Below are 26,958 nucleotides of genomic sequence, written 5' to 3'. Positions count from 1 at the left end.
GGAAAGTCACAACTAACCGAACATTTTGGAGGTTTCGGAGATACTTTCAGGCCTAAATGGGTTAAACCTCCCAGTCCGCTCACAGTCGATCTGCACCGCGCCCCCCACCCCCAGTAATGATCAAACACGGTTGATATTTATCTGGATGAATCACATCACTACGGTCTGAGTGGGGCGGACGGCAGGAGTGGCCATGCAACGACCAAAGCCAGAAGTGAGGTGAAGTGAGTGAGAGAGGATGTTGCCATCATGGGCGTCACAGGGGTGGGGGGGAAGTGGGACTGAGTTACTAGGGCCCAAAGTGGAGGGGCCTGGAATTATTTTATACTTTAGCTATTGAAAAATAGCAGATCTACAAGCTCGCAGCGTGGCACCAAGTGCCGCGCGAACATTTGCGAACATTTGTAACTCAAATTTTGCTTCTGGGTGGTTCTTGGAACTAAATATTTTGAGATGGGGGTCCTTCACATGAAAAGGTTTGAGCACCACCGACATAGAAACATAGGTTCTTCAAAAAACCTAAAAAACAAACGTTCACGATTTTTCAAAAATAGCAGATCTACAAGCTCGCAGCACAGCACTCGGTGCCGCGCCGTGAGCTTGTAGAGCTGCTATTTTTCATTAGTTAAAGCACAAAATAACACAGTGAATCCTTGCACCCGGGGCCCAGAATTTGGTGCGACACCCCTGTTTGCCACGCATGGCTGACCCATGGAAACCACCTGCGAAGTATTCGACGGCGGAAAAGGTTTGTCGATATGTGGCAACGGACACAAATGATGCGTAGCCCTGCCAACGAGCTGAGGCAGATGCACTCGAGATGTTTACAGGCTGCTGCGCGTGCAGTACTATGTGGGCGGTGTACCGTATGTGAGGTGTCAAGGAGCTGACCAAATTGGCGGTCTATTTAAGCTCACCCGATTCATTGTATATCCTCTTTTGCTGTCAGTGCCACTCAATGTTGTATGTATGCACTCTGTTTGCTCCCACCACCACCCCAGCACCGCCAGTAGGCTATGCTTTCCTATAAGCCATGCTTTCCCCTGGGTTTGTTAAATATTTATTATACCTCCCTGCGTTTGAATGGGTGTCTTCTAATGTACTTAGCAGGGAGTGATGTAATAGTAGAGCCTGAATACCAAGATCAAATCGTCGTTGTCGGGTGAAAACCTTGTATGTCCAAAACCGTTCGTTTTGCATTTATCATTTTTAAAACGATTTAAACGAGTGAAAACATGCCGATCTACAAGCACACAACGCCTCGCACTGCGAGGCGTTGTGTGCTTGTAGATCTGCTGTTTTCACTACCTTTGTGCGACGGCCTTGTATGATGAAGCAGGGCTTTACTTTGCAAAAGAACGTACACAGAGATACGAGGTTTCTGCCCGACAAACGACGAAATGTAATATTCTCACAATTATTTACATTTCATGAATAATATTAATAACTCAATGTATTTGTGAGTTATCTTGACTGAACTGACTATGTACAACATAGCATGTCTTAGGCTATATCAGAACCGTCGGTCCGCTAATCTTACTCCTATAGTCCTATACTGTGACGCGCCATTATTTTCACTTCTTGTAGTGTGTTTAGTCGGAGGCCTTAGAGAGATAGAATGGTAATTTTCGTGCTAATCGGTCAAAAAGCGCCAAATTTTGCACAGATGTAGCCCAGGACATGCTCTAACGATTTAGCTAAGGCGCCCGAGTCGGCGACCTTCGGGGTCGCCACAGTGGCCAAATTAAGTTGGGCTCCCATCGACTTTCTATACACTATACTACAGGAGGAAAAAAACAAATCTTTAAGTAGCATGTGAGGGGTCTAACTAGGGGTTTGTCATGATTCTGAATCCATTGCAGAAAAAAAACCCTTCCTTGGGCAAAAAAAAGTGGTTTTGTGATAATAGTCATCACTTTTCACATGTTTTGTTGGGGCCAACAAATGCTTGCAATGGATATAGTAGAGCCTGAACACCAAGATCAAATGTAATATTCTCACAATTATTTACATTTTATAAATAATAACTCAATGTATTTGTGAGTTATCTTGACTGAACTGACTATGTACAACATAGCATGTCTTATATCACAACCGTCCGTCCGCTAATCTTATTCCTATAGTCCCATACTGTGACGCGCCATTATTTTCACGTCTTATTGTGTGTTTAAGATTAGAGAGAAGTCTGTGTGTATTGATGCAACCAGATTTTAAAGCTCTTAGTGTGAGCCCAGTTTAAGCATAAAAGCAGTAAACTTAAGACCAGTGCCACAGTAATGATATTACAACAGGTTATCTGGCCGTTCATTCGTTGTTGCCCAATCCCCAAACGTCCCTATTATTATGTGTCACCGGTGGGGGGGTTTAGGCCTTGTTTATGTGTTTTATAAAAGCGTATTTCACCAGGGAAATTGAAGAGAAGCCTGTAGAATAGCCTGTGCTCCCCCTTGTCAGAGGCTGGACGTCCTGCCTCAAAGCTGAACGCCGCGTTAAAGAGAATTTACGGCCCGTGGCGCACAGTCGCTAGATGTTCACTAAGACTTGTGAAGATTTACCGCGGGATCCCCGGGTGCAGCGGGCGCTCTGATGCTCCCTGTTTAGATGCTGCCAGACAGGCGCACTGAGAGAGATAATTGAGATAAATCTCCACCACTCCAGCCGAGCAGAGACGGACAGTCGGAACGAAGTCGGGACTGGATTTTTTATCATCAAAAGAAAAAGAGAGGGAGAAATTAGACCGAGTTGCATTGACCTTGTGGAGGAGAGAGAGAGAGAGAGAGAGAGAGACGGAGAGAGAGAGAGAGAGAGAGAGAGAGAGAGAGGGGTAGAGGGGCAAAGAGAGGAGGCGAGGGGGTTGAATGAGAGGGGGAGAGAGGGGAGGGGGAGAGCAAAAAAGAGAGGAGGAAGGGAGAGAGAGAGAGAGTTCAGTGTGAGAGACGAATCAAAAGACAACAAGTCAAAAGGGGAAAGAACAGACATATGAAAGAGCTGAGAGAGAGAGAGAGAGAGAGAGAGAGAGAGAGAGAGAGAGAGAGAGAGAGCGAAGAGGAGGCTTTGAGACAGGCGATGAGATGAGAGATGTCTTCAATTTACCATTACAGGCCAATCACTCTCAATCAAGAGATCTCTTTGTTCCGCGGAGCCTGTCAGAGAAATATGGTGCGCAGGGGCTCCTCTGTAGGCGCCGCAATACAATTCAACTCTGATTAATGCTTCGGAGAGAGAGAGAGAGAGAGAGAGAGAGAGAGAGAGAGAGAGAGAGAGAGAGAGAGAGATGGGGGCTCCTGAAACATCAGTGTTGATTACAGCTATTTGAGTCAGAGCACCCACCAGAGAATCTCCACAGAGAGAGGGGGGAGGGGGAGGGGGTGAAGAGCTGGGTGAGAGGCAGGTTGAAAGTGAAGTAGAGACAGAACCGACTTGAAACAACAGTCTGCCGGTGATGTGTTAGTTAGCATCGGGAGTGATGGGTGCGTTGTTGGCAGGCTCGGCTGCAGGATGAAATGACTGAGGGGGGGGCAGTTGAAAATGGCGAGGGGGCACATCTCATTTTTATATATTAAAACAATATATATTTTGTTGTTGTCGAGTGGAATCCTTCTATGTCCAATGCCGTTGGTTTTGTATTTATCATTTTAAAAATGATTCAAACTAGTGAAAATAGCCGATCTACAAGCACACAACGCCTCGCAAAGCAGGGCTTTACTTTACGATAAAACATAGACATTTGAAACTCGGAGCTACAAGGTTTCTGCCCAACAGTGACGATATAAAACTTAAACTGAGGGGGCAGGATTTGCAACTGAGGGTGAAAGGCCCCCTCTGGCACCCCCATGGCGCCGGGCCTGGTTGTTGGTATACCAGGATGTGGTTTCAATGTGTGTGTGAAAAACCTACGTACTGCACATACAGTATAAATAGAGCTGCTACCTTTAAACACATTTTAAATGTGAGGATTTTTTCTTTTCCTTCATTTGTGTGCTATTGAAATTGTATTGAGAAAAAATAAATGCTGATATTTGTTCCAAAAAGCTTCATACCCTGCATATACATAACGACAAAATAGTGACATAGCTCTGTTTACACACTGCTGTACCCCCTCCAACTGTATATTATATGCCCCATTTTCAACTGTTTTTATTATGTCTTGAAACTTGCTTTGGCAATGTAAACATAATTAGTTTCTCATGCCAGTAAAGCTACTTTGAATTGAAATTGAATTGAGACAGAGAGAGAGATACATTATCTGATTCACTGTAACACCTTGGCTCAGAGCGCGCGGGAAGTCAAGCGTCGGCGCTGACGGTACGTTTCTCTCGACGTGTTCACCTTTTAAATGTCACAGACAACAGCTGCTACATCAGTGGCCGCGCGTTTCAGAAACAGTCCGTACAAAGCCGTACGTCCTCTGAACAGCTTCATTATGCACGCGGTAGGTACCGTATATATGATGCTCTGGAACACGTGTGAACCACGTTATAGCCGTGCTTTCAGGGGCATTGAAGAACAACCACAAAGGCTCCAATTATACCAGCAACCTTCTGTACAAAGCACTCCCATGTCAACACATACCGTACACACATGTGCTGATATACTGTATGAACTCACTTCCATATAGGCACGCACGCACACAAACACACTCACACATGCACACACATGTCATGCATAGCCGGCAGAGAAAGTCAGTCAATCAACCGAAGACCCGCAGGTCTGTAGCTACTAATGATACAGACTGACATATTATTACAGCATCTAAATGATAGCCGGGCTCCATTCAGGCTGTGAGCAGAACAGTACATGACTTGACTGCAGGTAAATGAACACTTTCTCCTGTACAACTGAATGATCCCAGACCAGCACAATGAACATGAATAGAACACATTCCATTGCAGACTGCAGAGGCAGTGTACCCAAGTTTTTCTATCGTTTTTTTTACTGAATAGGTGCTTGGTCTACTTATTTTTTTTCTTAGATTACTATTTGATGTATTGATGTTGATGTATTGATGTATTACCTTGCTTATTCTAAGTCGCTCAGGATTAAGAACATCTGGTGTGGCTCAGGGGTAGAGAAACCGCCATTGGTACACAGAGGGTTCCTGAAGGGTTCCCAGTGTGATCCCAGGCTCCTCCAGAGTTAGTGTCGAAGAGACCTTGAGCAAGACTCTGAACCCCTAGTTGCTACCGGTGAGCAGGTTGGTGCCATGCATGGTTTCCTCCGCCATCGGTGTATGAATGTGTAGCAGCAAAAATAGCAGATCTACGATCGGTTATTTTTGGCATATAGGTTTGGTGGTGTAGAGGTTAAAAAAAGAGCAGACCAATTGACTAAGTATCGACGATTTAAGTGCTTAATAAATGACTGAAACACAACACGCATCCAACAGAGACTGATAACAGTGCTGTCAAACAAGTCTATGAATCCATCTATGAAATCGATGAAAATCTGCAACACAATTTTATACAATATGCAGGGGTGGGCAACTTTGATGATGGCGAGGGCCACTTTATTTCCACCTTCACTCCAGAGGGCCACATTGCATATTGCTACGTCCTACTTTGTTATTCTAGTATCTCATTCAAAAGAAGCAAAAATAGCAGATCTACAAGCCAGTTGCCCATGTATGAGCCAAGGGGTCCTTGGCCTGAAAACGTTGAAGAACCCTGGTGTACAGTATGTGTCACACTGTGTCACAGACAGATGCCACAGAGCTTCACACGGTGGCCATTTTGGCATAATGTCACGCACAAGTCTTACTCAGGGTAACAGTATGACATGAAAGTGTGACATGTGAACAAAATGGCTGCCCAGTCAACAATGGCTGCGTGGATTACTCTGCTCCTTTCATCCTTTCTCTTTGAGAACATGGGACGCCATGTTTGCACGTGTGTGTGTGTGTGTGTGTGTGTGTGTGTGTGTGTGTGTGTGTGTGTGTGTGTGTGTGTGTGTGTGTGTGTGTGTGTGTGTCGAGGTAGCATAAGATAAGCCTTGGCAGTTAATCTCGTTTGTGTGCATATGCAAATACAGAGTGGACTGTATTTGTGCGAGCTTCACATACACACTTACGCACATGCGCACTCACACACACACACACACACACACACACACACACACACACACACACACACACACACACACACACACACACACACACACACACACACACACACCTACCTACCTTCTGGCAGAGGCAATGAGGTTGGCACTGTGTACTAAAGCTGGTTATATACTTTAAACCTGTACACCTGGCTAATGAAAAATGTACACCGACAGCCTGTTGGCTGTCTGCCTGTTACACACACGCACGCACGCACGCACGCATGCACACGCACACACACACACACACACACACACACACACACACACACACACACACACACACACACACACACACACACACACACACACACAAAACATGGAAAAAACATCATTCCAGATGACAATAATCATGGACACGGTTCATTCGACAAAGCAATCATTGAAGATATGACCAGTGGAACAGATGATAAGCTGTTCCATCTACTGTCAACGCGTCACGATCACTGTGGGCTGCTCGGCGCGCGCACCTGGCCGTACCTCACGTGTAGGGATGGAGCTTGAAACAAAGGCCCGCTAGAAACTCGAAAACAAATGTATTGAGTATCCGGTATCAATAAGCTTTGGGCTTATCAAGCTTGTTATCTAGCATAGCGGCCCATGATGTCATGTTTAAACAATCAAGACCAGATGAATACAGTACTATTCATAACAACATCATACAACACTTATTGCACACTAATGAATGATTGTTTTAATAATATTTGTTACTTTTGTCAATTGTCATCTTCATTGATGGTGGTCAGCCACAAACTCGCAGTCACAACAACTAGCCAATAAAAAAAGATACCATTTCTGTTCAGAATTTGTCGTCTCACATCGTCTCACAATATTAGAAACGCTCAATAGTGGGCTCGATAAAAGCCCGGCTCAATAAGCAGGATCGATAAGGTGCTCATTATCAATACAAATTCCCTACTCACGAGGATCATAGCCTTATGATGAGCCTGCCTCGTTTTCCAATAATGTCAAACTACATCTACCATATACCATATGCAGTGGTGGAAAAAGTACCCATTTTTTTCTTTTTTTACTTAAAGGATAACTTTGTTTTTTTACAACAACGGTTCGTATTTTAGACTGTAGTTAGATAACAGAAAAGATGAGTGTTAAAATGTTTTCATTTACTTAAAAATGTACTTGAATAAAACTATGACAGTGTTGACATCAAAATGTACTTAAAGTACCAAAAGTACAAAATGTTATAAATAGCAGATCTACAAGCAGATCTACAAGCTCACAACGCTTCACGATGCGACACGTTGCAAAAGTACAATATTTGGATCCGAGATGAGATCCTAGAAATTGGAAATACTCGAGTAAAGTACAAATACCTCAAAACTGTACATTACTTAATTGTACATAAAAAAGTACATTACGTAAGTAAATGTACTTAGTTACTTTACACCACTGCTTGTTAGCAAGTGATGTAAAAAGTCCTGCATGTTTAGTCAGTTGGGAGTGAAGCAAAAGGAGTGCCAACATTCTCCCTGATACCGGTGGCTGTCAGCATGCTTATTTACTGTACTGACCAGCGAGATTTCCTGGCCTGAAAGGGAGTTTGTCAAACTCTGTAGTGAGTTTCACCATAGTGAGAGTCCGCAGTTATTCACTGTGACACATACAGTGTGTATATACAGGGCCTTTTACCAGTCTGTAAAAAACTGCCCTCTCCAGACCAGTTTTTACTAAGGTGAAAGAAATGCAAATGCCCTCTTTCCTTGCCATAACTGAAGGCAAACTCTCCTGAACTTGAACGCAAGCATCTTGTGTTGAAAGAATTGCCCTCTCTATGTAGAAACCCTTGCCATACGCAACCTCTCCAGTACTGACTTGATTATGCTTAGTTTAGTGTGGTATCAAGTACCGAAAATAGACAACCTGCGACGCGTTGTGAGCTTGGAGGTCTGCTATTTTCGATATTTTCAACAAAAGGCCCTTTTAGAAATGTCAGCCCATGCCTCTCTAACTTTCTCTGCACATCCCTGTATGTATATATTTATATACTGTATACACATATAGAGGCTAGGACCCAAGCACACAGCACCTAAACAAAGGCAGCGCACTTGTTATTGCATCGTATTTTATCCCCACGTTATTTTTACTGGTATTTCTATTGCTATTTTACTGCCATTTCTTTGGCAATATTTTCTTGCCGCTGCAATGTTGAGAAGCCCAAAAAGCAAGAACTTTGCTCTCATATCCCTGCATAATGGGATGTAACGATAACAGAGTCTTCAATCTATACCTTCAGTCTCTGCGTGAAGATGGCATAGTGTATCACACTAATGATGTGTGTGCGTGCGTGTGTGTGTGTGCGCGTGTGTATTTTTATGCGCACAGCTCAACACATAAAATAACATAAAATCAGCCATAATAGGCCTTTGGGTGAGATGCATAACATGAATCGTTAACACGGTGATCCATAACAACCGGTAATTATGCACATATTAAACAGCTCTATGTAGATATCTATACATCAGAGGATGGCAGTGCCATCCACCAGTACACACAATAAAAACAAAACATATTTATTATCGATATAAGGCCGCACCGTGAACGAGGGCTGTCCTGTATTTGTGGTGGATCTTCCACGGTAAGCAACAATAAATTATGTTTCTGGCGCTTAATTATTCATTAAAGCCCCAACAGTACAGACGCTGGATTGGTAATTAAAAGTGAGAACCAGACACTGTGACTCATCTAATTATCAGCCGCTATAAGTTTGTTAACATATTAACCCGCATTAATTAATTATTGATGGTCCTCTTTTCTTCAACGTTGCTAGCTCCCCCAGCTACAAATGCGTGGCGAGGCAATGCGTCGCCCACTATACACTCATAAGCGGAAGGAGGCAGAATCTACAGTAGCTATATGCTAATGTATCCGCAAATAAACATTTAGCTTTTTAGTGTGAAAACATACAGCTTGGCGATAATTGCCGTCACGGAGGTGGCAGACAAACTCAATTATGAAGCCACAGTAAAGCCAAATGAAATGCTTTGGAGTAGAAAAGCTCCCTGAAAGGCTGGATTCATGTGGAGAGGCGGAATATTATGTCTCGCCGTTTACACTATGAAATATGACAGACGAGGGGGGGTGGGGGGGATCGTTACCTTCACCAAACGGCAAAGACAGCACAGCAACACACATCGCTGAGGCTCGGGAAAACAAAACACGTTTCAAGTCGTGGGACCGTGCCGAGGCCTAAGGTACAGAGAGCTACGCCGGTGTGGTGGGCAACATTTTCAGGCACATGATAGTATTCATCAAGCTTTATCCGTGATGAGGTTGACACAGTTCCAAACAGTGAAAACCACCACCAAGATAGTCTTACATTGTCCCCAATTCAAGGGCAAATTCGCTTTGGGCTCTTTCCATCCTGGCACTTATTATACACTGCTAATTAGAATTGTCAGCATTGTCTGAAACAAGGCTGTTTCCTTTTCTACATAACTACAGCAGTAGAAACTAAAGTCTTCAAATAAATGTGGATTCAAAGTACAATATTGGGATCCGAGATGTAGTGGAGTAGAAGTAAAGGTATTGGAGATTGGATATACTCCATTAAAGTACAAATACCTCAAAATTGTACTTAAGTACAGTACTTGAGTAAATGTACTTACCATAGTTACTTTACACCACTGGCATGAACAATCTCCAGTCACCAGGCTGGTCTGCCACATTGGAACACTTTCCTTTGATGGAGAGGTTTTCTTATGTTGGATTACCTCCCTTCGTGTGGATTGCTGAGGAACTACCATGTGGATTGTTACCTGTGATGTTTTTGCCTATGCGGACTACCAGCTTATGTGGACCTGCCATTGTGCTGCCACCTATATCTAACCCCCTGTACATTGCTCATTTATGCTGTGTGTAAATAAATGTGTTTTATTATGTGTTTTTCTCCCTCTCTCTCTGCGCTCCATGCCCCCATCCACTGTTCTTTCTTTCCTGGTAAACAACAAAATGATTTGCACGAAAACTCACCCACTGATTTACACCTGTAAACCTCTGATGTGACAATATAACCGAGTTATATGCATAACAAATGTCAGATGATCAATTCTGACTACCTGAGGAGAAAAGTTGTATGGACATTAAATAATAACAAAACAATAATTTATGGGACTTTTAAAATACTGATGAAAGTGCATCCTGATTCATATACAAACACATTTGGGTATATGGGTTTATAAATCAAGATGAGGTTTATTTTACACTGCTATTCTGCAAATATACGAGTACGACACTATATGTGGGCCCTCACATCTAGAGCTCGGGCCGCTGCATACTCCTACAAAACCTGCAGCTCCTGTGCGTGCGTGAGTCACGCCTCATGTCACACGCTCATGTCACGCTGGCCAAGACAGAATTAATTTGCACTGACCTGTTCTGACATCACAATGATGACTCGACCAGCTAAGCGTTCTCAACGGGCCAGAACATTAAGACCTGGCCCTAACTGGGCCGGGTCGAGGCCCCGTCTGGCCTTACTACTGTATAGCCACTTTTCGACTGCAGTTTTAGCACCACACCACACCACACTACACCACATAAAAATATCTACATTTTCCATTACACAAAAGTACCCCTATCGGTAAGAAACAAATTGACCCTTTTAACTGTGATTATAATACAATATAAATTTGTATTACAAATTATAATGCACTATAATGGATTATAACTGTGATTATAATACATTATAATTATATTATAAAGTATTAATGTATTACTATGATAATTATAATACACTATAATAGATTATAATAGTGGTTATAACACAATAGAATCTATTATCATGTATTACCGTCCGTGTGTTGACAGGGATTTGATGTTGTTTTTCAGCAGCACGTTCAATCCCCTCAATCCCCTCACATCTCTGTATCACTGTTCTCTTGGTCAACTGAAAGCTGCTGATGACATCCATGATATCAGTATTGATCTTAAAGAGGTGGTGCCATAGTTTTGTACTTTTCTAATCATGGCACCCCATCTTTAAAATGGCCAAACAAATCCTTGCCAGCTGAAAGCCGATTTCTCATGTTTGGCGAAAATGTGACATGCACAATAGAGGCTGCAGTGATTGCTTTCATTTGATCTACCGGCTTTGTGAAAGCAGACTGTCGTCTGTTGAGCTTTTGAACTCCTTCACTTTTCTCTTTCTCAGTTCACTGTTGGCCAGAAAAGTCTTGTTGAACGATTTGTGCTGTGCCCAAAAGTGTAGTTCAGTCCCAAGTTCCCCTTCTTCGCAAGCAGTGAGCAGTTGTTGCTGATGGACAAATACATTTTCCATTCGACATGACCAAAAAATGATTCCTTTCCCATTCTGTGTAGAAATAATGTGTCTTCCGTCTCTTGGCGTCTCTTCCCGAACTCATTGTCAATACTGTTGTATCGTTGGCTGTTGTTGCAAAATAGTATTAAGCATGCACACCTGGACCATTAGCACAAAGCGATGGCAGACTGGGGCATTCCTATGCTAATGTGCAGTGCACCGCTCCTCAGTCTTAATGGCTGTTTATGTCAGACGTCTGAAGGGTAGTTTCTGTCGGATGGTGTTAATGGTTGTTTTTGTCGGATGGAGGAGGTGGCAGAGCTGTAGCAGTGCCAGGAAAAGGGACTCTTTCTGAATCTTGATAAGACCAAGGAGAGTATCGTTGGTTCTGTCATCAACGGCAGAGTTCCTGATCAACAAGGCAACAGTGGAGCGGGTGAGCAATTTTAGAATGCATACCGTCACAGAAGCTCTGATCACTTATGTAAAGATTTCTGTCTTCACAGTCGCGCGAATGTATCCTAACATAAATCAAAATCATCTAAGCATTATATAGCTTGCTGCTTAGCAGAAATGGACATAAATGTGAAGATATTTTAAAATATATTTGGACGGAAATGTCGAACGGATGCCAGCTTCCGTTACTCAGATTTCGGGAGGTATGATTCCAGACTCTATATACTGTAGCATTCGGAAATTGTGGAATAGTTGTCTGTTGGTTATGCGAGACTACCGAGGACCTGACATGGAGAACGCACACATAGACTGTGGCAAAGAAGGCAAGACAACACCAGCGCCACTTCAGGCAGCTGAGGACATTCAAGGTCTCAGAAAAGGTCCCGAAATGCTTCGACTCCACCACCATGCAGAGCTTCCTGACGGGGGCCGTCACTGACTGTATTGTAATTTGTACGGCAGTGGTATCCCAACCTTTTCAGGCCGTGACCCCCCAAAATATACAGAATCATTATACAGAAATAATTCACCGCTGATTTCAGCGATTGACCAACCAGAATCAAGCATTCAACCAAGCCGTGTAATAATATACTATATATACCCTGTTTATTTGTACTTTATCTCACCTCATATTTTATTACTGTATCTTGCTGTATACAGTATAGTTTTTTTCCCCCGGTGCTTTTTGATCAATCAAAACGAGTTGACAGCCCACATCTGGTATACACTGGAGAGATTTAAAATTAAATGTTGGTTTACTCAGAGAGTGACAACAGTTAAATCAACACGCACATACTGTTTTCAGCACAGTGCAGTGTCATCCAACACTAAACGCTAACACTTTCCATGAAGCCCATGTCTATAACGCATTATAAACATTCTTATCCTATATTAAAATTGCCTAGAGGGTCAACCGACGGCGGACGGACGGCGAACGTGTGGACCTGCGAGGCGAACGGTTGCTCTGTTCCGCACCAAACGTGGCACAAAAAATGTTCGAGGATCTGCCATCACAAAAGCCACACTACGGGCCCCATGTGGCCTCCAGGGGCCCCTGGGGGCCACAGGGGCATGTGCTCTTATCAGCTCCAAACTTGGAACAAACACTGTTCAGGTATCTGCTATCATAATAATAGTCATACAGGGGGTCGCGTTGGGGACCCCAATCCACACCAAACTTGCAATATAGGGGGCTACGCGACCTGAAAATCCAGTAATACATGATAACACTGTATAATTATAGTTATGAGCACTCATACTTACTAATCATAACGCTCACAGAGTTTTGGTAATTTTATTTAAAACACTCAATGACCATAATCCCACAATGATGCATTATAACATTGATTATAATATACAGTAACTGAGATTTTAATCCAATAAACTTTGCAGCAATTATGACGAACTTTGATACTTGACCGTTTAAGTCAAATATCATGCTATACGATTATTGTTATAACAAATTAGGAACATTCACGAGTGCATATAACCAAAATTATACATACAGTATGTTCATATAGAAAGTGTTACCAAAACAGTTTTCCGCATAAAGAGGTGTGTTTGCGAGGAGGCAGCTACGGCACAGCAGCTCGGCTCGCAGTGGCGCGGTCATGGGCCGTTGCCTTCACTGTTAAACCGCAGCCATTCTGCGTGTTCACCTCCCCGCGTCCCACCACGGGCTGCTGCAGTGCAGGCTGGAGGAAGGCCTGAACACAACACGCAGCAACCTCTGACTCGCCTCTCATCTCTGAGAGCGGCAGGTGATGATAGGGGCCAGGTGGACACGTTTACTGGACCTGTCTTCTGCCTCTGTGCTGCTCCCACCCGCAGTGGGACGCACGCACAAGCGCGCGCACACACACACACACACACAGGTATGCACGGACGGACGGACGCACCCAGGCACGCGTGCATACACGAGCGGCGTGTACCTTGCCAAACCCAACCTGTCACTATCACTTATTCATTCTTCCGTTAATGTCTTCAAAAATCACAGGAGTAGAAAACTACAGTGGATATGAGCACGAGTGCATGCACGCGCGCGCATGCACACACACACACACACACACACACACACACACACACACACACACACACACACACACACACACACACACACACACACACACACACACACACACACACACACACACACACTCTCTCTTCAACCTCTTCTCGCCCCCTAAGGCCAAGTCACCCCACCTGTGTGTGTGTGTGTGTGTGTGTGTGTGTGTGTGTGTGTGTGTGTGTGTGTGTGTGTGTGTGTGTGTGCGCGCGCGAGTGTGTGTGTGTGCGCGCGCGCACATGCCTGTTTGCGTATGTGTGAGCTTGTGTGTCTGAATGTCCTTGAACATGTGCCAATGTGTGTACAGTGTTGATGTGAACCTGCGCGTGTGCGTGCGTGCGTGCATACTTGTGTGCGTGCGTGAGCGTGCGCGCAAGTGCGTGATTCTACATGGCCAGAGGCACATCCGTGTGTGTTCGTGCCATGCGCGTGGCGTGCACGCGCAGCTCTGTGCTGGTTCACCAGGAGTAGAGGTAATATATTCCTGGGCTGTGGTGGCATAGCTCCACTCCTGTCAGCCTCACCTGGCTCCCCGGAGGAGGCCCTGACAGGCAGGCCGGCTGCCAGCAGCCACCATCTCAGCCAGTTAACCCGTTGAGACCGGAGAATTATGCATCATTTTATGCTTTAACTGTTGAAAAATAGCAGATCTACAAGCTCACAGCGCGGCACAAGCTCGTAGATCTGCTATTTTTGTCCTGAAAATTGGGAAAAACCTGAAAAATCTTTGAATATTTTGACCCGGAAGTGTCTTCTAAATCCTCCTTACGTTTTTTTTTTTTTTTTTTAAACCTATGTTTCTATGTCAGTGGTGCTCAATCGTTTTCATGTCAAGGACCCCCAAAATTATATGTATTTGGCCACGGACACCCATCTCAAAATATTTAGTTCCAGGGAACACCAGAAGCAAAATTTTAGTTAGTTTTAAAAATACATACATTCAAAGATTTGCACACATTTTCACGACTTAGCAGATCGCAGATACAGTAGCAGATCTACAAGCTCTCATAGATCTGCTATTTTTGAACAGCCAAAGCACAAACTAGCGGCTAAAGTGGTCACACACGCGCACAGAGGCGTTGTTCCCGGTCTTGACGGATTAAAGGGACACGCGTGTCAAATCCCCCATGATCACTCTGACGCTGTCATCCTGACACCCCCCCTTTAACAAGCCTCCTCTAACAAACTCTCTGCTCCAGCAGCGGGGGAGGGGAGGGGGAGCGCGGGGGCCGCCAGTGCTCCAGAGCCCACCGTAGGTATAGCATTATGCAGGGATAAATGTGTCACTCACAAACACACGTACAGGGGCGTCACAAGGGGGGGAGGGAAAGTGGGACTGAGTTACTAGGGCCCAAGGTGGAGGGGCCTTCATTGTTTTATACTTAGGCTATTGAAAAATAGCAGATATACAAGCTCGCAGGGCGGCACTTGTAGATCCGCTATTTTTGAAAAGTCGTGAAAATGTGTGCACATCTTTGATTATGTATTTTTTAAGTGAACGTTTGTAACTCAAATTTTGCTTCTGGGTGGGTCCCTAGAACTAAATATTTTGAGATGGGGGTCCGTGGCCAAATACAAATCATTTTGGGGGTCCTTCACATGAAAAAGTGTGTGCACCACTGACATAGAAACACAGGTTTTTCAAAAAAAACTTGGAAGGATTTGAAATATTCAAAGACTATTTTTCAATAGTTAAAGCACAAAATAATGTGTAATAATGCGTTCCCAGTCTAAATGGGTTAAACCCCCTCCCCCTATGAAGAACAGTCATGGGGGGCCCGCAGTGAATCCTTGCACCCAGGGCCCAGAATTTGGTGCGACGCCCCTGCATACGTACACAGTCACACACACGCACACGTACACAAACACACAAGCACACGCACACACGCGCACGTAGGTGCATGCTGAGCCTTTGGCCTCGAGCCTGCATCACTTATTGACTCCGGGTTGCGTTCCAGACAACTGTGAGTTTTTTTAGTAATCAGCGGGAAGGTAACCCTGCGCCACCCCTCCCCTCCCCCAGACTACAAACAAGCTAGCTGTCATCTCGCATGCGGAAGACGGCTGAGGAGGCCGAGGCGTTTCGCTTTGCTTCCTCGACCTGACGACGTGTGTTTTCTTGGGGTCCTTTTGCTGGAGCAGGGACGTGCAGAGAACGTTAGAGAGGCAGGGGCTGACATTTCTAAAAGGGTCTTTTGGTGAAAATATTGAAAATAGCAGACCTCCAAGCTCACAACCTGTCAAGCTTGGAGGTCGGCTATTTTTTTTTTTCGGCAATTCCCTTGAAAGCTGCCTTCAGAGGGCATTTGCGTTTCTTTCACCAGAGTAAAAACTTGCATTCATGGTCTGGAGAGGGCACCTTTTTTACAGACGGATCCAGGGACATGCTGGGCCCCTGATTCAGCCCGGGAAAAAGAGTTGGAGAGGCCTTCATTGCGTGCTATAGAGAGAGATCTCTCTCTACTGTATAGCGCTGCTGCTACTCAAAGATTTGCCATTTCAGATCATGACAAGTGACAAGCCAGTGGGCCAATTACATGAGTTATATTTCGTCGTTGTCGGGTGGAAACCTTGTATGTCCAAAACTGTTTGTTTTGTATTTATCATTTTAAAAATGATTTAAACTAGTGAAAACAGCGGATCTACAAGCACACAACGGCGTTGTGTGCTTGTAGATCTGCTGTTTTCACTACTTTTGTGCGACGGCCTTATATGACGAAGCAGGGCTTTGCGAAAAAAAAAAATCTAATTTGAAACTTGGAAATACAAGGTTTCTGCCCGACAGTGACGATTTACTTTGTTGGCCGCCCAGCCCCCAAAATGGAACGAAAGCCGACATTTTATTTACATTTTTTTCCTAATGGCCAGCCTGGACCGTCCGGGAATGAACCGGCCGTTCGGGAGTTGTCCCGCTTTTCCCAATGGCCAGCACGTCCCTGGACGGATCAAAGGCAGGGGCTCAAGCCCCCATTTGATGTCTATGTGTGCACGTGCCTGCGCGGGAGGATCTTGGCGACGGCCCAAAGTTTTACCTGAGATTACCTCTCTCTCTCTCCCCTGTCCTCCTCCGCTGAAAAATGGCGGTTAACAGCTCAGCCTCATTAGGCCTGCGTATCGGAGCTATTTGCGTGTGCGTGCGTGTGTCCTGCATCTCAAAGGGGGCCTGAGTATGAGTTTTTCAAACATCTGTCGAACAACGGCGCTTCAAGTACGTGACCTCCTCACAGCTGCTGCTGCTGCTCGTGGGGCAGCCTCAACTCCTCTAAGTTACTTGGACCGGGAACACATTATAACTTTAACCATTATTTTATGCTTTAAAAAAAAATAGCAGATCTACAAGCTCACAGCACAGCGAGCTTGTAAATCGTGAAAGATTTGTGCAAGTCTTTGAATATTTTGTGACCCAATTCTACCAGTAAGACTCCCTAAATCGAGAGGGGTGTCGCTCTCCATTCCGACATGTCGCCACTCCGAAATTGACTTCTTATTGTCGGAGTGGCGACACTTCCATAGGGGTTAAGTTTAGGGTAAGGGTTAGAGATAGGGTTAGTGTCAGAATGGAGACATGTCGGAAAGGAGACATGTCGGAGTGGCGGGGTGTAACCAATCGGGAGATAATCGACCGTCACGTCACGTCACATACACAAACTTTAGAAGGCAATTGTAGCCAATCAGGAGGGAATATGGGAAATGGGACAGATCCATGTTGATGACTATTTTGTGACCCAATTCCATGAATCTCTTCTAAATCCTTCAAAGGTTTTTGCAAAACTTTGAAACTTTTTCATGTCAAAGGACCCCCAGAATTATTATGTATTTGGCCCGCCGACCCCCGTCTCGAAATATCATGCATCAGGGACCCTCCAGAAGCAAATATTTGAGTAACAAATGTGTGCTTTAAAAATATATATATCACATTTGGACACATTTTCAAGATTCATCCAAAAAAAATAGCAGATCTACAAGCTCGCAGCGCGGCACTCGGTGCCGCGCTGTGAGCTTGTATATCTGCTATTTTTCAATAGCTAAAGTATCAAATAATTCCAGGTCATAATGGGCTAAGTTACCGGAAGATGCAGAACACTCAGGCTAGAACTTCTTAATGTCGCTGCTCACTGATCCACGTCTGCATGCGAAGAAGAAACCGTCGCTACCGTACTGTACGCTCCTCCTAATTAGCGCCCGACGCCGAGGAGAGAGAATGAGCGGCGGCAGAAATAGCACGACCTCGTGGCTCCTCTCCGCCTGTTCCGCATTATCATAGAGAGTGCGCTGCTGCTGTTTGCCGCGGCGCTGCGTGATTAATTCATGTCTGTATCATTAATGCACGAATGTCCAGGGGCAAAGACGAAAAGCTGTAGTCAATGTGAAACAAAACACAACCGGCAGGCAAAGCCCTGCGAAAATGCACGTGCCCTGCCGCCGCCGATGCCAAAGCCAGATCTCTTTGTCCCCCCTGTACAACAACATGGCGACGGTGTCGCAATGGGCGAAAATTCGCTAGACCCGAAAGCGTTTGTAGGTCTGCGAGTTATCACCCGCGGGACACCAGCCGTACAACAGATCATAAAGTACGCTTAACACAAATGTGGCCGATGAAAGAGGCGGATCTCGGATTGATGCCCTCGTTCTGAGGTTCTGTTTGAGCCAACAGCAACCATGATACGTTGTGACCCTCGAGAGAGAGAGAGAGAGAGAGAGAGAGAGAGAGAGAGAGAGAGAGATGCTCCAGGGCCACTTTATTATGCAAATGAGGTGCAGGATTTTCACATAAAAACACATCTCTCTCTCTATTTTCTCTAAATCCACCCTGTTCCCTCGGTCCAGTCACCCATGTCTCCCATCATTTTCATTCTCTGCACCTCCTCTCCTCTCTTTCTCTCTCTCTCTCTGTCTCCTGCTATCCTCACTCTACCCCCTCCCCCTTTCTCTCTCTCTCTGCCTCTCCCCCTTCTCTCCATCCCTCTGTCTCCTGACATCCCTCTCTCCCTCCCTCCCTCCCTCCCCCTTTTTCTCTCTGGTTTGTGAGAAGCAACAATAACTCCTGGCTAAATGCTGCAGGGGGCCAGAGGTAGAATAACAATGGCATATTCATTCCAAAGTTACGCCAGCGAGCAGCTGGCACCGGGAAGCTTCCAGAGCCCTGGGAGATCTTATGACTCCACCACTGCAGCCAGAAAACACAGCTTAAAAAAACAGACAACAGTAGATTCAGGACTAGGGACATGCACACATAGACATCAAAGGGGGCTTGAGCCCCCGCCCTTTTATCTGTCGGTAAAAAGTGCCCTCTCCAGAGTCCAGACCAAGAATGCAGTTTTTACTGTGGTGAAAGAAATGCAAACGCCCTCTTTTCCAAACACTCCCGAACTTGAATGCAGCATCTTATGTTTTGCCCTCTCTGTGTAGAAATCCATGCCGTTACGCCACATCTCCAGCATTCACTTGATTATGCTTAGTTCAGTTTGGTACCAAAGATAGCCGGAGGTCTGCTATTTTCTGTGCTAAATCTGTTATTTTTGATACATTTCAGCTCCTGCCGCCTCTCTAACATTCTCTGCACGTGCCTGTTGGGGACGTATAAAAATGCTAGACAGCTTATGATTAGAAGCCAGCGGGAGCTCTCTCCGAGGACGGTGGCGGTCATATGGCGGCGCCACCGCAGTAGGAGTTGGGGGGCGATTGTTTGCTGAGTTAATGGCTCGGGCGAGGCCTTTGCTGACAATATTAAAGGCTGGAACTGCGTCAACGGAGGGAGCCAGAGGAGCGGTCCCCGTGCACGCTGCACGCATCCCGCGCTCGCTTGCCACGAACGCGATCGCCGAGCTGCCCTCTGCGCGCGGATATTCATTCGGCTAAGCTGCTTATGTGTCAAACGGCAGCCAGGGAAAGATAGTTTGTGCAGCGCCGTTTCTGGCACCGGCAACGCCTGGTCAGAGACCGGCGGATGTTGCCCCGTGAAGCAACATCTTTACCCCTGGCTGTGTCTGTTTAGCACTCCGGCTGCTCAAAATGCTAATAGCCATGGAGGGGCTTAAAGCTCACCGTTTCGCTCTGCTCCTCTCTCTCTCTCTCTCCCCCACACCACCACAACCCCTCTGCCCTTATACGCTTCAGCTCTGAGGATGAATCGCTGCTCGCGGAGAGACAGCTCAGAGAAATGTGCTGGCTGTCTGTCAGTGTGAGGAACGAGGGAGCGGGGAGAGAGGGAGAGAGAGAGAGAGAGAGAGAGAGAGAGAGAGAGAGAGAGGGAGGAATAGGAAGCAAAAGGGAGATACGGGGTGGCAGCATGTCAGGTTCTGATAAGGGCATTAGTCTGCCCCCTGTGGGTCAGAGTGAGAGACTGGCTCTGCGGGTGCTCACAGGCAGCACATACACATGCACACATGCGTGCATGCGCGCACGCTCACACACACACGCACGCTCACACACACACGCGTGCACACACACACGCGTGCACACGGCTTTGCTGTTTTGGAAGCGGTCAAATAAACAGATAAGATAAACCTGATCGTCGTCACTGGATCGTTCTTTGAACTGGATAAACACAACACGCACACGCATGCATGCAAGCAGTCAAATCCAGTGTTGTAAAGTAACTATATAAGTACATTTACTCAGGTACTGTACGGTACAGTTTTCAATACTTTCAATTCTACTTCACTTCATCTTTGAGGCAAATATTGTACTTTTACTCCATTACATTTACTTGAAAACTTAGTTTGCTGATATAATTTATTACATTACAAAACATACATGAACCACTTTAGCCAAATTTTATACATACCGAGTAGGCTATTTGAAAATAGCAGATCTACGAGCTCACAACGCGTCACGATGCTTCACGTTGTGAGCTTGTAGATCAGCTATTTTCAAACATTTTAGTACTTTTAAGCACATTTTGATACCAACACTTTTGTACTTTTACTCACGTAAATCTTTCATTCTGAACTTCTACATTGCAGTATTGATACTTTTACTCAAGTACAAAATATTTGTACATTTTCCACCACTGGTCAAAATCACACACAAACACATGCGTACACACGCACACATTCTTATTTGCAAAAAAAAAATGGTTATTCCGCAAAGCCTCGCTATGCTTGATGTGGTGAACAGGAGGAGTCTGGAGACGGGCGCCAAGGCTGTGGGGATCCAGAGGGACCGACGCCTCTTTCATGTCAGACATGCGATTCAATGGTAAATAGAGCAAGGCCTTTTATTTACCCCGCTAATTGACAGCAGAAGTGCGCGCCGAGCCAACTCTAAACAATGGCCCAGATCTTGTATTCACCAGTGAGCGTTTGAAGGACAACCAGATAATCCCGGCAGCTTACGCCATGGAGAGACTGGTATATGTACGCCGCTCGCACTCGAACAGTGGCCACAAACAATGTTGGCTGCAGTTGTCATTCTACGGATTACTTTTTACTCGACGACGGCTCCTCCGCCATTTTGTGTTTTGTAGTGGCTCGCCCTCGCGGCGGCCTCATCGAGGCTGTATGCTGGTCGAAAGAGAGAGAGAGAGAGAGAGAGAGAGGGACGTGATACGGAGGAGAGATAAGGGAATGCTTTTTTGGAGCGAGGTGCTCGCCGGAGGATGGAGGTGAGATCAATGGAGGTAGAATCACACGGCCAGCGAGCTTGAAAATAATAGCAGACTGACACATATTCCTCTGTGAAGTCTAAAGGGGAACGCACACCGGCTGTGGACGGCGTGCGCCACGCCTGGAAAATAGAACAGTGGCGTAATAGGAGCGCCGTGCGAGGCGTGAACGCACGCCTGCGTGCGTCTGCCGCCGCCGCTGTGGGTATGTTCATTGAAAATAATGGGGTGTTTTGACGCGAGGCGTCCGCAGCCGGTGTTCCCCTTAACAGTCATTACCCACCCAAGCACACTGAGGACGATCGTGGGTTTGATTTCCATGTTTCATCTTTATAGCATGCTGTTTAGGATGCTAGTTTCATTGTTTACTTGGTATCCTAGCTACTTTGAGGCACTACATAGTTATCTCTGCAATCTACCAATGTGACTATTTACCCTGTCCTGTTGTTTATTGACTAGCTTATTCACCGTATTCCGATCTCACACTTGTAAGCCGCTCTGAGTAAGAGTGCCTGCTAAATGCCCACATTGTAATAGTAATTCCAATTGATTTCCCGCCTCAAGGCCCTTGTCGCTCGTCATTTTGTCCTTACTTTTCTTCTCTTTCTGTGTCTCCCTACAGTCCTATCAAAGCCCTAAGTCTTCAAGACGTCTTTATAGATATGTTTTTTAGAAATCTTTATAGAAACGGTATGTTTTTAAATAGAAGTCTTTATAGGGGAGACCTTGATTTTCATTGTTGTCAGGTGGAAACCTTGTAGGTCCAAAACCGTTCGCTTTGTATTTATCATTTTAAAAATGATTTAAACTAGTGAAAATAGCTAATCTACAACGCCAACACCGCAAGGCATTGTGTGCTTGTGGATTTGCTATTTTCACTTGTTTTGTACGACAGTCTTGTATGATGAAGCAGGGCTTTACTTTATGAAAAAACAAGCTCATTTGGAGATACAAGGTTTCTGCCCGAAGGTGATGATTTGTTGCTATATACTGTACACAGAAGAACCCCAAAAGGGGTTCCTGTCTTGAAAGGTATAATTACAAACAGGGGTTCCCGTCCTAAATGGGTTAACACCCATTATAGGCCTAGAATTATCTAATGCTTTAACTATTGAAAAATAGCAGATCTACAAGCTCGTGCTTGTGCTCGAGCTTGTGCTTCTGGGGTGGTCCCTGGAAAAACATATTTTGAGATGGGGGTCAGAAGAAGGATTTAGAAGATGTTCATAGAAGACTTGCACAAATGTTCACGATTAAAAAAAAAATAGCAGATCTACAAGCTCGCAGCACGGCACATGTGAGCTTGTACTGTGTATCTGCTATTTTTTAATAGTTAAAGTATAAAATAATGGTTAAAGCGGTTCAAATCTAAAGTGACACAAACTTGCATTCAGGTCTAAAAGGGGTCAAGTGCCTTGCTACACTTCAACAGGCAAACCGGTGACCTTCCGATTAGTAGATGACCTCACTACCCACTCAGCTCTCACCCAAACAGCCGCTTTTTTATGGAGAGACTTTATAGAAGTCTTTATAGATATAAGTCTTAATAAATAAAAGTCTTTATAGAGAGCCTTTATAGAATGGAAGTCATTTTAATAAATGGAAGTCTTTATAGTTGGGGTGGAACGGCAGGTCACAACGACTTCCTGTCCCCGGCCACGTCACAACGATTACAGCGTGAAGGTTAAGCCGCGAGGCTCTCTGAAGTACGAAGGTCACTCGCGGACACACGTGAAGAACCGTCGCATCAAACACCACGGACAACGTCCCTGAACTAATTCACTAGCTCTTCTTCTACCTCTTCTTATTCCCCTCCTCCCCCTCCTCCACATTTCTTCTTTTATTCGGGGAATCAAATCAATATCCACTGGGAACAGGGGCTTCAATTGGGTATGGCAGGGGTATGCAGCTGCCATACCCTGGGTCCAGTGGGAAAAATAAAAGTTACTTTTAAATATAAATCCATGAATGTCTCTGTCTATCTGTGTTGGTTATTATGTTGTTAAATTACAGTAAAATAACTACAAATGCAAAATGTAACAAAATGGTCACTTTAACTATTCTCCACACTTCTCCCCATCTTGACAGAATGGTATATTCCCAGGTTCTGCAGGTCAGCTGCACAGGTGCAATGCATTATTGTTAATTGTGGCACATTTACTAACATGCCAAGTTTAGCTGCACTTGAACAACCGTTCCAGGCTGCCATATCCAGACCAAGAAACCGTAGAAACCTGTGTAAAAAACTGACACATTTTTTTTCAGACATTGTGAAAATAGCCGATCTACATGCTTGTGAGCATGTAGATCGGCTATTTTCACAATACAACCGTGTTATACAAAATGTAATGCCTCTTATCCATGAGGACTCCCATCTTTGCCATACCCTAGCTTTTGCTGAACTGACGCCACTGACTGGGAATAGTGAAAGTTGAGGAAAACAGAAATGTGTGGAGGGAGGGAGCTGTGCCAATGCAGACGTTGGGTAGCCGCAGTGTTGGGAAAGTTCACTTTAAAAACGAACTAGTTCAAGTTCAAGTTCAGAACTTCTAAAATTAACTAGTTCATTTTTAGTTCATAATTCTATATTTTGAACTAAAGTTCATGGTTCCCCAAAATGAACTAACTTAGTTCTTTTTCGTTCTTTTTTTAACCTTATTTTTTTTAATACTTTTGGCTATTCAAAAAAAAATAATAATAATAATAATAATTATATATATATATATATATATATATATATATATATATATATATAGGCTATATATATATGTTTAGACGTTGCTGCATGCTATTATTTGTCAAAATTATTGACACAGCCCATATAGAACCACACACAGCAATAATTTCATCCAACTTAACATTGAGATGCCCACAATATGTATGTGCCCACTGCCCAGTGCCCAGTCTTCCTGCACCCTTATTGTGAAGGGCTGAAGGCAGACGTTTCTAAACCTCGCGCACAGCGTTTTTCCGCGTTGGTTAAAATAGCTGATCTACAAGCTCACGTTGTCTCGTGGATGCGACGCGTTGTGAGCTTGCAGATCAGCTATTTTCGCCGTGCAACAGACATAGGACAAACTATAGTCAGGCTTGCGAGACGTAACGAGGAGGAGATTCACGGTGCTGTCTGCACTGCATGCATATCAACATAGCACTGGATATCAACGTTCACGAGGAGCTTCGTGCAGTGTGTACTATTGGAGCATGTGAATGAAAAGAGAGACGAGAGGACAGACGACCGCGGAGGCGCGGACCGCCGCATGAACGGCCGACGAACGCCGCCGAACGCCGTTCACGGGCGTCAGAATGACCGCGTTCGACAATATCGTTCATCAAGCGAAAACAATCACGTTCAGTTCACGTTCGCCCAAAATATGAACGTGTTCATGAACGATCGTTCTTTGAACGCGTTCGGGTACAACACTGGGTAGCCGTGCTTGGTATTTACTGCCGCGGTGACACTTGAAGAATGGAGACACTTCTCCAGTACATTTCTCCGGCATACGCCCGTATCGATCCCTCCTGGCTCTCCGCCGCCCAGACCTCGGGATTGTTCTGCACACTCGCTGAGTATGAGTGACAGGTAGGGGCCACGGAGGGGCCGTGGGTGGAGGCTTTGAGTGACAGGCCCGTGGATAAGTCTCCGGCGCGAGCCGAGGACTTAGAGCCGGCCAGGTGTGTGGGCGTGATTGGAGAGAGAAACTGGCAGGTAGCAGACTTCTTTTTCTCCCTCCCCCCGCTGCCTCCCAGGGGGTCTGTCATTTCTGTTCCTACGCAACTCCAGTAAAGCCCCGGATCCAGATGTTAGCTCTCAACGTAAGCATTCTCTCCTGTTTATTTATTCTTCTCCCCGTTGGTTTCCTATACAGCACACGCGTGGCCTTGTGTAGTCAACCACAGTACACGTGTGTCCTTGTGTAGTCATTAGTCAACCACTGATTCATTTACGTAAGTAAGTAGCCTTGGGAACCAATGGTGTCGTGGGCCCCGTAGGTCAGGAGGTACAATTGACCTTTTGTCGAGTCCCGCCTGTTGTCACGCCCATCTTCACACCCATTGGTTGCTGTGTCTTGGTGGGAAACTCGGTGACACTCCGTCCACTAACATTTTAATTCAGTTGCTTCGTATTGTTATTCTGTGTGTTCTAATTTCAAACTTGGTTTCAGTAAAATGGAGCAGCTCAGTGGTGGTATGTTTTTAAAAAACAAAAATTATGTTTTAGCAAATTCAACATAGAAAAGGCGGAACCAGGGCAGGACAAGGCAGATAGGGCCTGTTGGTCGGTCAGTCAGGGACCAATCAGAAGGCTAACAAAGGGTGAATTATACTATACAAGTACCCAGTCGTGGAAAAAGTACTCAAATGTTTTACTTAAATAAAAGCACCAACACTGCAAAGTAGAAAGTAGTACAAGTACAAGTCCAGAATTCAAAATGTGCTTGAGTAAAAGTACAAAAGTATTGGCATCCAAGTGTACTTGAAGCGTCAAAATGTTTGAAAATAGCAGATATAGATAATATTATAATGTATATCTGCAAAGTAACTAGTAGCTAAGGTTTTCAAATAATTGTAGTGGAGTAAAAGTACAATATTTGTATCCAAGATGTAGTGGAGTAGAAATAAAAGTATTGGAAAAAAATCAAGTAAAGTACAAATATCTAAAAATTGTACTTAAGTACAAAAGTACAGTACTTAAGTAAATGCACTTAGTTACTTTACCCCACTACAAGTACCCCCCCCCCCCGGATATGACAATAGTAGGTCGCAGGGACTTTTATACCAATCCAACCCTTGATACTGAGTGCCAAGCGGGGAGGCATTGGGTACCATTTTTATAGTCTTTGATATGACTCAGCTGGGGATTGAACTCCTGACCTCCCACTCCCAGGGTGGACAATCTATCCACAAGGCCACTGAGATGACACTTCTTCACTTTAGTGTCATCTCAGACTAGGGCTGTCACAATTATTACATAAAAAACGTCTTATCGTGATTATTTGACATAATCGTCATAATCGTTTCCATGTCAAAACGACGCGTTGTGAGCTTGTAGATCGGATATTTCCACTATCAATGTTATTTTTTAAGTATAAAGTTGTCAAATATGTCAAGTAATTTCTTTGTATATTTAGCTTATGTGTCATATCTACCATGTGTAACTTCAAATCCTAAAAGCCAAACAGAAATGTAATTGTCAATGACAAAAACACAATTAAATCGTTAATCGCAATTATTTGAGAGAAAATTAATCGCCATGTAAAATGTCATAATCGTGACAGCCCTATCTCAGACCTGGTGAAATGTGTTTTTCCACACTTTCAGAGCATATCCGTGGTCATGTTTTATGTATTTTTACATCAGAAGTCCCTAAGGTCAATCTTAATTACATCATGCACTTCAACGCAAACATACTGCGTGATGTAGATGGACTCTTATGAATATAAATGAATCTTGATT

At 44.7% G+C, this 26,958-nt stretch overlaps 1 protein-coding gene across 1 annotated transcript in view; it reads right to left on the bottom strand.

Annotated features, from left to right (window-relative positions):
- tenm1 (teneurin transmembrane protein 1) overlaps window positions 1-26,958 on the bottom strand; it is a gene marked incomplete at both ends in the record, with an annotated part of 491,087 nt that overhangs the window by 113,974 nt on the left and 350,155 nt on the right. The window lies entirely within an intron of this gene.

Source organism: Nannobrachium achirus, assembly GCF_963921795.1.
Source record: "Nannobrachium achirus genome assembly, chromosome: 17".
NCBI classification, from domain to species: Eukaryota; Metazoa; Chordata; class Actinopteri; order Myctophiformes; family Myctophidae; genus Nannobrachium; species Nannobrachium achirus.
The sequence above is the reverse complement of the archived record's forward strand: the minus strand, read 5'-3'. Positions and strand labels throughout refer to the sequence as shown.